Below are 12,307 nucleotides of genomic sequence, written 5' to 3'. Positions count from 1 at the left end.
ACAATACAACGTTGTTCTCCCCAAACTGAATGTAACGATTGGCTTATCATTACATGAAATGTTGTATTCAAAAAGGCTATGCCCATGTAAATACAAATAAAGACTTCTTTTTATCAATATCTGGCTATGCATAAGAGTTGTTAAGAAGTTATGTAGCTATATTGTTTACGAGATAGCTGAACTAAAAATGAAAGATAAGCTAACGTCGATTATCATATAATAACGCTAAGAAAACCTTTATCCAGGTACAACCCCAGGTACAGGTTCCAAATTTTCCTCCTACATCAAGTACTGCTATGACCCAGGAAAAGAAGTTCCTCCTCAAGCAGATAAAGCCACCCGAGTTTGATGGGAGAGGCAGATTCGTCCAGGCTGATGCTGAAATTTGGATTGAATCCATGGAGGATTACTTTGAAGTGGCTGGTACTGCACCTACCAATCAGGCCATGCTCGCCAAGTTAAAGCTCCCTCGCGAAGCTAGACTTTGGTGGAGGCAATGGTGCAGGGATCAAGGGATTTCAGAGGGGTCCGTTACCTGGGAGAAGCTGAAGAAATCCGTGTAGGGAAGATACTTACCACCTACATATCGTACGCAGAAACTGAATAAGTTCTACGAACTAAAACAGATAGAACTCACTCTTGACGCATACTACTCTAAATTCGTCTCACTTTTAAAGTATGCGCCACAGATGGACATGATGCAGCAGGTGTCCAAATTTTGTGTGGGCTTAAATCCACCAGTAAATACCCATCTCGAATCTATGCATCCATCAGATCTTCAGGATGCACTCATTCGAGCGGCACCTATAATTCAGGAGGTGCAAGCTAGACCAAGGGGTAACAAAACTTGGTCTTATAGTGACCCGAACAGAGGAGCATTCAGACCTCAAATGAAGAGAGTTTAAGGTCATAATCAAGGATAAAGAAAGAAAGCAAGGATAAATAACGTCAACAACTTTGTTCCTACTCAAAGTAATGGCCGAAACCTCTGTTGTTTCCACTACAACGAACCCGGTCACTTCAAGAGGCAATGTCCCAAGCTCAACGGAGGACATCGCCAAACACCTTTCCAAGGAGCAGGCTGCGGTCACCAAGGAGCCGCCACCCGTGGAAGAGGAAGAACTGCCTGCATTGCCAATAGGAAAAGATGCAAAGAAGAAGAAGAGGAAGATCCGACTATGGAAGCAGAATTTGAAAGAGCGACAGTCCATGCCGCTTTACACAAGAAAGGGCTGAATCGCCAATTCTAAGTGATTCAGACACCGTCGGACTATCAAGGTAAAGGTTTCAAAACCTTGATTGATTGTGGCAGTACACATTCCTTTATCTCACTAGCATGTGCAAAAAGATTAGGAATAACCACAGTAGAAGCACCTACCTTGCTTGTGGAATTGGCAAACGGTCGTGAGGTAACTTGTACCAGGCAAACTGCTAAGGTGGAATTCTTTTTGGGAGGAAAGGAGACTTCAGTCAATTTCAGAGTCATGAATTTAGGTATCCATGAGTGTCTACTCGGAATGGATTGGCTTAAGCCCAACGACGCCCACATTCACTGTGGAAAGGGTCAAGTTTCCTTTCGAAACTCTGAAAGGGAATTTTTCACAACTCAAGGTGAGGCAGGAGTGCCAAGAATCCAATTGGCCAAAGTATCTCGGATCATAAAAGGAGTCAGAAAAGGATTACCCGTTTACCTGATCAAACTCAACAAGTTAGATCAAAAGCAAGAGTCTCATGAGGGACCTTCTTGGCTAAAGGAATACGTTGACGTATTCCCTGAGGAATTGATTGAACTTCTGCCTCAAAGAGAAGTAGATCATGAGATTAGGCTAGTACCTGGAGCTGCACCAATTGCAAAGAGACCTTATAGAATGTCCATACCAGAAGCAATTGAGTTGAAGGAACAACTCAAGCAACTGTTAGATCAGGGTTAATCCGGCCTAGCAATTCACCGTGGGGAGCTCCAGTACTATTCCAGAAAAATAAAAATGGGACACTTCGACTATGTATTGATTACCGAGGGTTGAATCAATCAATAGTCAAGAACAAGTATCCTATTCCTAGAATAGACGAACTTCTTGATCGTCTTCAAGGTGCAAAGATCTTCTCCAAGATTGATCTCAGGTCAGGTTACTATCAGACAAGGATCAAGGAAGAAGATATTCCAAAGACGGCCTTCAATACAAGATATGGGCACTTTGAATTCCTGGTTATGTCATTCGGGCTTACAAATGCACCTGCCACCTTCAATAGATTAATGCAAGATATATTTAGACCATATCTTGATGATTTCGTGCTTGTCTTCTTCGATGACACTTTAGTCTATTCTAAACAGGAAGAAGATCATGAACCTCAACTTCGGATTGTCCTTGAGACAATGAGGTCTCATAAGCTATTTGCAAAAATGAAGAAGTGTGCATTCTTCAAGTGTCAGATTGAATATCTGGGATTCATAGTATCATCAGAAGGAATATCAGTAGACCCAGCCAAGGTCAGAGATGTGCTTGAATGGCCAATACCAGTATCCGTCAAAGAGATACGTAGCTTTCTTGGATTGACAGGATGGTATAGGGTCTTCATCAAAAACTATGCTTTGATTGCAGCACCTCTTATAGACTTACTAAAGAAGCAGACTTCCATTACATGGTCAACTTCCGAACAAAATAGCTTCGACAAATTGAAGCAAAGTTTGGTATCAACACCTATTGTAAAACTTCCTGACCTCAATAAGGAGTTTGAGGTAGTAACTGATGCTAGCATTCTTGCCTTGGGGTGTGTACTTATGCAGGAAGGTCATCCAGTAGCATACTCTTCAAGGAAATTGAAGAGTCATGAAAAGAATTATGCTACGCATGATCTGGAATTACTAGCTGTCATCCATGCTCTAAAGCTTTGGAGGCACTACCTGTTGGGTAACAAGTTTACTCTAGTAACCGATCATAAGAGTCTCAGATGGATTTTTACCCAGAATGAGCTCAACATGAGGCAACATCGGTGGATTGAAGTATTGGAGGAATATGATTTTGAAATCAAGTAGCGACCAGGGAAGGAGAATGTAGTTGCCGATGCACTTAGTCGCAAGGCATTCCTAAATTCCCTAATCTTGCAGAATCCATCAACGGCCAGATCTCTGGCTACAAAAGTATCTATGCCAAACAACCCTATACTTGAACTAGCTAGAGAGGAAGCATGCCATGATTTGGCCTACCAAACAATGATAAAGGAAATATCTACCAAGGAGCAGAATCAGAAGTGGCAAGCTAAGTATCAGGAATTTTCCATTGATAATGGACTTGTCTACTACAGAACAAGGCTGTGTATACCAACAAGCCAGTCACTTAAGCAGAAGATATTATGGGAAGCTCATGATTCCCCTTTCACAGGACATCCTGGCTATGCTAAGACTCTTAATGCAGTTAGAAAAAGCTACCATTGGGAGAGGCTTAAAGGTGAAATTTTCAAATATGTCACTGAGTGTTTATCTTGCCAACGTATCAAAGCCGAACATGTCATGATGCCAGGGAAACTGCAACCCCTTGACATTCCCCAAATGAAATGGGAATTCATCAATATGGATTTTGTTGTGGGCTTACCCCAAGTCCAAGGAGGATACAATTCCATTATGGTTGTGGTTGACATGCTTACCAAGGTTGCACACCTGATACCAGTAAAGACAAACTATAAAGCCTCCGACATCGCAAGATTGTTTATCAAGGAGATATTCAAGCTACATGGGTTACCTAGAAGAATCATTAGTGATCGCGATTCTCTCTTCACATCACACTTCTGGAGAGCTATCTTTGAAGCTATTGGGACTCAACTCTATTTTAGCACCACTTACCATCCCCAAACGGATGGCCAAACAGAGCAAGTAAATCAAATCATCAAAGATATGCTTAGGGCATACTGCTGTCAAGAGCCGAAGAGGTGGATTCAATACTTGCCATTAGTTGAATTTGCCTACAATGCTTCTTACCAGCAAAGCATTCTGATGACTCCTTTCCAAGCATTGTATGGTCATGATTGCCGAAGTCCCCTAAACTTTTCTGATCCAACCCTAAGAGTTGAAGTGTCAAGACAGATGTTGGAAGACATGGATGATCAAATAAAGTCAATAAGACAAGACATACAAGCGGCCAAGGATAGACAAAAGGCATACGCAGATTTGAAACGTCAAGAAAGAGTCTTCGAAGAAGGAGACATGGTCTTCATTCGTGTACGCCCTAAAAAGAGTTCTCTATCCCTAGGAGAATGCAAGAAGCTAAGTCCAAGGTATTGTGGGCCATACAAAATCCTCAAATGTCTAGGATCCAATGCTTATAGATTGCAACTCCCTGAGAACCTAAAGGTTCACAATGTATTCCATATCAGCCTATTGAAAAAATATGTACCCAACCCTAATCATGTACTTGATGACCAACAAATTGTAATGCCTAGTCAAGGAGTCCTTGAACTAAGGCCGGATAGGATCTTAGATGTTAGGGAGAGACCGTTAAGATCTAGAACCTTAAGAGAATGCCTCGTCCAATGGAAAGATTATTCCGAAGAGGATGCCACCTAGGTAGATGAAGGCACTCTCAACCATCAGTATCCCCAGTTTATCTTGAGATGAGGACATCTCGGTTCTTCTAAGGGGGAGAGAATGCAAAATATCAAATGGATAAATGCAAAAAAAAATTATTTATTCCCCTCCCCAGCCAACTGTTGTGCTGGAAGGGGAGGGGAATAGAAAGAAGCCAGAAGCTCCTCGGTGGAAGCTCGCAGGGAGTAGTGCCATGCGTGCTGACACAAAGGAGAGGGAGGATCCCCCTCCCCTCCCCTATTCAAACCCTGCATTGCTGCCGCTAGGGGGAAAAGGAGGACGGCAATATCAATTGGTGACGTTGCCCAAATCGTCTGTGAGTGAAGGAGGGGAGGGCTGATATATGTGAGGGTAGTGCTGCCTGTGCCACTTGAAGGACGGAGAAGGGGACGGACTCGCTGTGCTGGCCACCTAGGCAGAGGGACGCGACGCCGTCGACGGAGGGAGGAGCCGCCTCCATTGCGCCATCGAGACTGACGGTCTTAATCACCCCCCCCAAGCTTCTGGAAGCTTGGAAGCTTCCAAAGGGGGGGGCCTCCTTAACCCCCCTTCCTATACCTTTTTATAAACCCCCCCCCCCCCCCAGTTTTAATCCTCCTAAGGCCCTTTCATCCCCCTTCTCGTGCCTTTCCAAAAACCCTTCCATACCCCCCCATGATTTAACCTTTAAGCCCTTTGTTATGGGCTTTGAAACCTTTTCCCCCCGTGTGTCTAAATCCCCCTTTTCGATGGGTGTTAGAACCCCTATGTTTTACCCATGAAGCCTTTCCTGTAGGCCTTAAAAACCCTTATTTCTTCTCCCTGGTGGTAACTCCTATAAGCCCCCTTCCTCTTGAGCCTTGGAACCCATCCCCCTTCGTGTTCTATAATCCCTTAGACCCCCTTTTTGCGTGGATATTGGAATCACCCTTTTTTTTCTCCCCCCCCCGTGATTAAACCTTCTCTAACCCTTCCCTTGTGGCGTATTGAGAACCCTTTCCTCCAAGTTGACCTAAGGGTCCTTCGATCTTACTTATAACCTTTATGGTCACTATATTCCCTTAGAGTTCTCTCCCGCACCTTGTGTCTTTTCCATCCCTTTTCATTCCTCGTTTGAACGAGTCATTAAAAGGCCATTACGCCTTCCCCATGGCTTCAATGGGTCTTAGTCATAAAAGATTCTGAAACACCCTATCGAATTCCCTGACTTCAAGGAGGGAGCCTTCCAAAAACTACTTTCGACGGACGATGCAAGGAAGCGACGGTGGAATTCTGAAAAAAAGAGTGTCAAGCTGCTTCCACGTTCGAAGGACTACAACTGTGATGCCTCCTAAGAAAGACCAAGGAGTAGCTGCGGGAGGTGCATCTCGTGGTATCCATGTGGATATCTCACCCCAAAACCAGGTTTTTCTTCTTGGCTTTAATTCAATTCTAAGTCAATCATGCAAAGGGAAATTGTTAGGGATAGGATATATTTGTCCGAGTTATTTGTAATGAAGGATTTTAGCTTATTTGAATAAATGATAATGTATAGAAATTAGTTTCCCTCGAATTGCATCAAGGATTATAAATTACGAGCAAAATTATCCATTTACTATAGTAGTATATTTTAGTTAAATCCTAAAGGTATAGAAATTATATCTTGCACCATTAGTCTTATTCCTTTTCCGAACGAATCATTGTAAATGATTAAATTCATGAAAGGTTTCTTTGGTTGCTCAAATTACTAGGAAGTTATCATTGCTAATTGTACATCTTAGTAAGGGAAATGTTTGTTATTTGGCATGAGTTCATCTACGAGGAAAAATGAAGTTTAAATTGAACTGTATTGACTGAAAAGTAAATTGTCACAAGGATAGTAAAACCGTGACAAGACGATTAATATTACCTTCCAAAAGATAACCAAACCAATCTAAACATAGAAATATTCATACCCTAAGCACTTGACTACTTTCCTTATTGTAGGGTCAAAAAAATTCGTAAAGATAAAGAACTAGGGCTGTCCCCGAGATCCTTAAAAAGAAACCCTAGGTCCAACATACGTCAGCTTGAAGGATCTAAAACGGATTATTCCAGTGCAGGACTTGCGCAGCAAGTATGAAATCATTTAGTCTTGTGATTGATTCACAAGGAGAAGGGTAAAAACCCTCAACAAGGATGGTAGATCCCTACACAAGTTATCTTGCAAAAGGACGTATTTTTGGATATCCTTCTAAATAAGGAAAGTTGTAAACCGGAAACTAGCATATCTAAGGAACTTTAGGGTTGACCAAGTTGGGTTAATAAGGTACACCCTACACCGGAATGTAAAGGATCTTGCCAATTTACAAGACACCTTGGGAACGAATGCTGATACACTCAAAAGGAAAGAACACTTCCTTAGCAGTTTGCCAAACAACACGGTTGATTAATGGAAATGCTTGTGCTTGCTAGAGATTTTAGGGCTCTGTTTGAATTATGAATTACAAATTAAATAAGTACCTATACTTCAGGTTAAAGGCCTGAAGGAAGAGGCAGTTCCAGTTACCCCCAACTACCTGCCTAATCCTAACCAAGGGGGTTGTTCACCGTGCCGGGAACGTGGACCAAACCCGCCGCGAGAGGTCTCTCCGTTGAGCTCTACTTGGAGTAGGAGGACGCTTGGGTGCCAAGCGTGACTCGGGATTGGATCTCGAGGCCTGCATACTAGTCTATGGGCAGAATCTTGGAATAGTGATCACTATGGATTACTGGATAGCCTTCGGGCAGATTATGGACAAACCTACGGGCGGAACTCATTGTATTTCAAAGATAAAAATGATGATATGTTAATAAAGAACTTGTTTGATATTTTTTTTTTTCTATGTCATGTGATAAGATTACGTGAAGGAACCAGTGTTTAACGGATTAATTAAAGAAGCTGGTTGTTACATGTCAAACTAATGTGTTAGATAATTACATAACTAAAACAAACCGAGGAAAGTGCGGAGGATGGGCCATAGGTCCGTCCTGCGGTTGGGTGGTCTCAGTTAGCCGGGAACTTTTCTCAAGGAATAGCGGGATGATCGTCAAAGAAAACAAATAATGAAAGCGATGACCTAGAGTTATGTCTTAACCGATTTACGCTGTTTTAGGGGAACAGAATGGGACTATGCCTTATGGTAGAGAGGTTGAGCTTTGCATCCCTCTCGTTTCCCATTCTCCTTGAACCAAGTGCAGCGTGAACCCGCTTTGGACCTGGCGTTTTTGGGTAAAGTAGTTCGCTCGGGTCTAACGCTAGTTGCTGTTAGTTAATGACCAATCAGAAAAACCCTAATTTCGGTCGATCCTAAGTGGGAACGGCCAGGATACTTCCGCTACATGGCAGACGCGGGAAGACCTAGATTGCAAAATCCCGTAACATTCCATGGGAGTGCCGGGCGGAGCTTTCTAGACATCCTTTCCGATTGACTGCTAAGACGTGTCTTGGATGAGACTAGTGGACACGTTACATGGCCCATCCGGAGGATGCGCAGGATCAGAGGGGGTGGATGTCATATTGTTGCGTATCCAAGGTGTGGAATCCACCAAAAAATTGTGTGTGTGACATTTGTTACTTTGTGCATACTTAGACATTGTGTTTTGCTCTACCTGAACGTTTTGCCTTTAGTTGGTTCATGTTTAATTTCACAGAAGAGACAAGTGTTGTTGGGGAGTGAATCTGGTATTTGTTACAAACAATTTAGAAGGAGAATGGGCTCTAGGTCTGTAGTAGGGTTTTCCCAAGCTTCTCAAGTTGTTTGCTTATGCTGAAGATACAAATGGTATCAATAAGGGAGTTCAAGAAGACCAGGTAATTTTCAGTAAAGTTTCTAATTTCGAAACCTCAAGGAACTTAGGAGCATTAAAGCATAAAAATCTAGAGATAGGGGATGAGGGGGAAAATGAAATGCCAAGGCAAGCTTGCTTTTGTCTTTATTTGATCTCAGATATTGAAGGGAATGCAGAGATAGGCATGAGAAATCTTGAGAATTAGAAACCATATTGAACCAAGGATTGTGTGTTAGTGGAGTAGGCTACTACTGATGTGGCAAAAGAGCATGTAGTGGTGGGAGTGAGCACAGGACCAATGCTTGCAAAGAAAGAGATTTCACAGGAACATAGCCATTATTTGGCTCTTGTTTTGTTTGGGTGTGCAATTGCCAAGGAGCTCGGTTTCCAATTTTGTGATAAGGGTAAATGATACTGAGAAGCCATGGCTACAGCAAGTGTAACTTGTGAGGAGGTGGTAGTAGATAGTTTTATGGCTCACGAGGAGGAGGTGAGAGATGGCCCTCTGCAATTCAATCCATCAATTTTGACTGATCTATATGGTGTTGTTGTACTTGGAGGTACATTTGACCATCTCCACATCAAGGCAGTTGATCGCCCTCTATTTGCAGACTTCTGGAAACGATTCATGGATTCTTGGAAGGCACTTCGAAAAAAGCAGAAAGAAAGGGGACGCATGGCTATTTCGAGAGAAGGCTTTCAACCTTCTTTTGATTCCTGTTGAAGAGAGCAATCAAGGAGCAGTTTTTTCTTTGTGTCTTGGCAGTCCTTATATTTTGCAAGGTACCAACTATCCATCAACCTTTGCAAAACATTACAGACACAAATAGATGCATATGAACGGAGGTTGCTGGCAGTGATGAAGCAGAGTCTCATGAGGACACATTGCCAGAAGCTAATGAGTATGAAAATTGAGAAGATAGAGAACCAGTCTGTGCAATCCAATCAGATACAGATGATATAATCATCACAGGGGGCATCAGTGGCGTCTTCACTACGAGGCTTCTCCAACATCACAGTGATGTTGTTCTTATCAACCTGAAGGATCACCTTGAGATCTCGTATGGCTGACTAAGATCCATTGTTCAGCCTGATTTTACCGAAAAGTGTCTTGTTCTTCATTCGGAATACCTACAGAAAGGCAGGCACGTGGAAGGTTGCAGAGAATGCCTCCATCACTGAGGTTGTGATTAGCACTGGCAAAATATTGCCTTTTGATTTCCTTGTCATCTCTACACGTTCTGTCCATACCGGACCTGCCAAGAAAACAAAATGCATTCAACATTTTCAATCCGAGCAGAAAAAGTTGAATGAGGAAAACAGTGTCTTGATCATTGGAGGAGGGCCTGTTGGTGTGGAATTAGCTGGGGAGATTGTCGTTGATTGTCCTGAGAAGAAAGTTCCCTTGTGCACAGTGATAACAAGCTCATTGAATTCATGGAACCCAAAGCCTCCAAGAAAACCCTCAGATGGCTTGTCAAGAAGAAGGTCAATGTTTATCTCAATACAAAAGTGAACATTGATACTGTCTCGAGCTTGTCAAAGTCGTACACAACATCCAGTGGAGAAACCATTCAAGCTGATCATCGTTTTGTTTGTGTGGGAAAGAGAGTGAGCTCATCATGGTTACAATCAAGCATCTTCAAAGAGGCTGTGGAACCAGGCTGGGGCATTCTTGATGTGGAAAAAGAAGGGTCTTCTAGAGACCAACCTTTTGAGGAGTCTTTTGTTAAGGATATGGTTGTGTATTTGAACATAGACAATAATTACCTATCTAAATCAAAAGATCATGTTTTCATAACAGAGTTCATCTCTTTTGATGTAAAAGAGGGAGTTGCTAAGCTAGAAAGCTAAGATCATGTTGTCACAACAGAGTTCAGCTCTTCTGATGTAAAAGAGAGAGTTGCTAAGCTAGAAAGCTGTTTGTCTCATCAGTCTTCTGAAGAGTTGTTGGAATGTAAGCATGAACCAATTTGCAAAAAGAAAGAGAAATCAGTTATAAGTAAGAATAGCTCCCCTTCAAAGAATTCAAGGCTTCGCAATTCTTTTGGGGAAAATTCTGATGCAGGATCAGTCCAAATCAGCAGAAATCATGAGATTGGTAGTGGAGAACGTGTTATGGAGGTTGCGACTGGAAGCTATTTTGGCTTTCTATTCGTCTTTACTTATTGGCAGAAATAAAAGCAGAGACTTGACATCATTTTCTCATCTTTCTTATTCGTTTGATTAATTCTCTATCTTGGAATTTCTCAAGGACCTCTGTGGTCTCGACTTTGCTTTTGAAAACCCTTCGACAATGCTCCACGCGAAAATGCCGTCCCTGCGACCACGCTGCACTATATATTTTGTACTGTACATTGAAACACTCAAATTAGATGTCGCATATAAAATATAGATATGACAAATCCTAAACACCTCATCACCTTTGGACTACATCCCCTTGAGAATTCCCACTCCTCCATAGAGACATCTGTCCCTTCGCGAGACACTGTGGTCAAAGCTCCATGCAACCATCTCATTGACATGAACTACGGCATCTCCTCCATGCCCTCGGGATATCGAATCGGTCGATGATGCATACTACGTCAGAATTCAGATCGCGCTTCCTCTCGATCTTGCCTAGCGATCTAGTACTTGGCGAGCCATGTCTCCATAGAGGCATGGTGCAATATATAAAAGCGATTCACCTTCTCCTCCATTGAGGCATCCATTCTTTTTTCTACCCCATTTCCAAACACCACATCTCCAGTCAGTCTATCATCGTCCTTCAATGACCATAGCATTTCGTTGTCTAGATCCACCGTTGGTAGCCATTGTGAAATATGCACTAGCTACGCCTCAGGCACCAACCAACGTTTAGCCATGCTACCTTTTGGCCGAGCTCATTGTCGCACAAAGCCTTTCAAGGTTTTTATGAAGCGCTCCAAGAAGAACATCCATCGCGTATGGACAGGTCTAGCAATCTCCACTTCATCTACAAGATGCACAAGAAGGTAGATCTGTATCGTGAGCATGCTGATGGGCAAGTATTTCTCAAAGAGACAGACTGTCTCCACTGCTCCCTGTCTGGTGGATTCAATAGAGGACATCTTAATCTCCTTCTGTGAGATCCATTACACCAAAGTCAACAACCTGTAAATGGCCCCACGTATTTTTGGAGTAAGACATCCTGCGATCGCGATCGGTAGTACCAACTGCCACAAATGAGAAAGCATTATGAATACTGACTACACTCCAAATAGCAAAATAGGCACGCCAATTACAATCCATTCGTAGTACAAACCTGACATATCTTATGCCAGTCATGGGATTTTAGCCCTGATAATTGGTCGTCTTTAGAAAATGCAAACATGAGAGAATGCATCATACCCGTCGGAGTGTAGATAGACTTGACTACTTACTTCACAATGTGCTCTTCTTTAGTGGACAAAACCCAAGGAGCGTGAGGTAGCTGCACACAACCATCAGCACTTGACTGCGGCCAAAGCGCCTCCATCTTACCTACCTCCTTCAAATCCATTCGTGCCCCTATAGTGTCTCTCTTTCCTGTGATGTGGTCCCAAGCTGCCCACATTCTTGAAAATATACACAGGATCCAAAAAGTGGTTGACCTGTAAGTGGGTCCAATATGGCAACTCGTAGAAAACTGAGAACCGTCACATTTCGTTTGGATGTGACTCTGCGTGGACCATTTTAAGCTCGTACCAGCTTGCGGCGTTCATACGTTTTGGAGGTCATCCAAGAAAACCTTCCCTGATTTCATGATCCTCTGGCAAGAAAGCGGCATGTCCTTGATATACCATCGTCTTCATGGTTCATGATCTTCGGGAGTCTAACTCTGGCCCGCACAATGGACATGCATGATAACCTGAGGTAGCCAGACCTGTTCCAACACCACGACCCAGTGAATACAAGCTTGAATGAGATAAAATATAGATATTACCAATGATAACGGAGGCC

The 12,307-nt window shown here is 42.8% G+C and overlaps 1 pseudogene; it reads left to right on the top strand.

Moving 5' to 3' along the window:
• The first annotated feature begins 8,771 nt into the window (after window positions 1-8,771).
• On the top strand, window positions 8,772-10,201 carry LOC148011171 (uncharacterized; annotated as a pseudogene).
• Window positions 10,202-12,307: the final 2,106 nt, after the last annotated feature.

This window comes from Lygodium microphyllum, chromosome 28 (assembly GCF_053477565.2).
Source record: "Lygodium microphyllum isolate KBCC chromosome 28, Lygodium_microphyllum_v1.1.10, whole genome shotgun sequence".
Classification (NCBI taxonomy): domain Eukaryota; kingdom Viridiplantae; phylum Streptophyta; class Polypodiopsida; order Schizaeales; family Lygodiaceae; genus Lygodium; species Lygodium microphyllum.
This window is presented reverse-complemented; position numbering and strand designations above follow the sequence as displayed.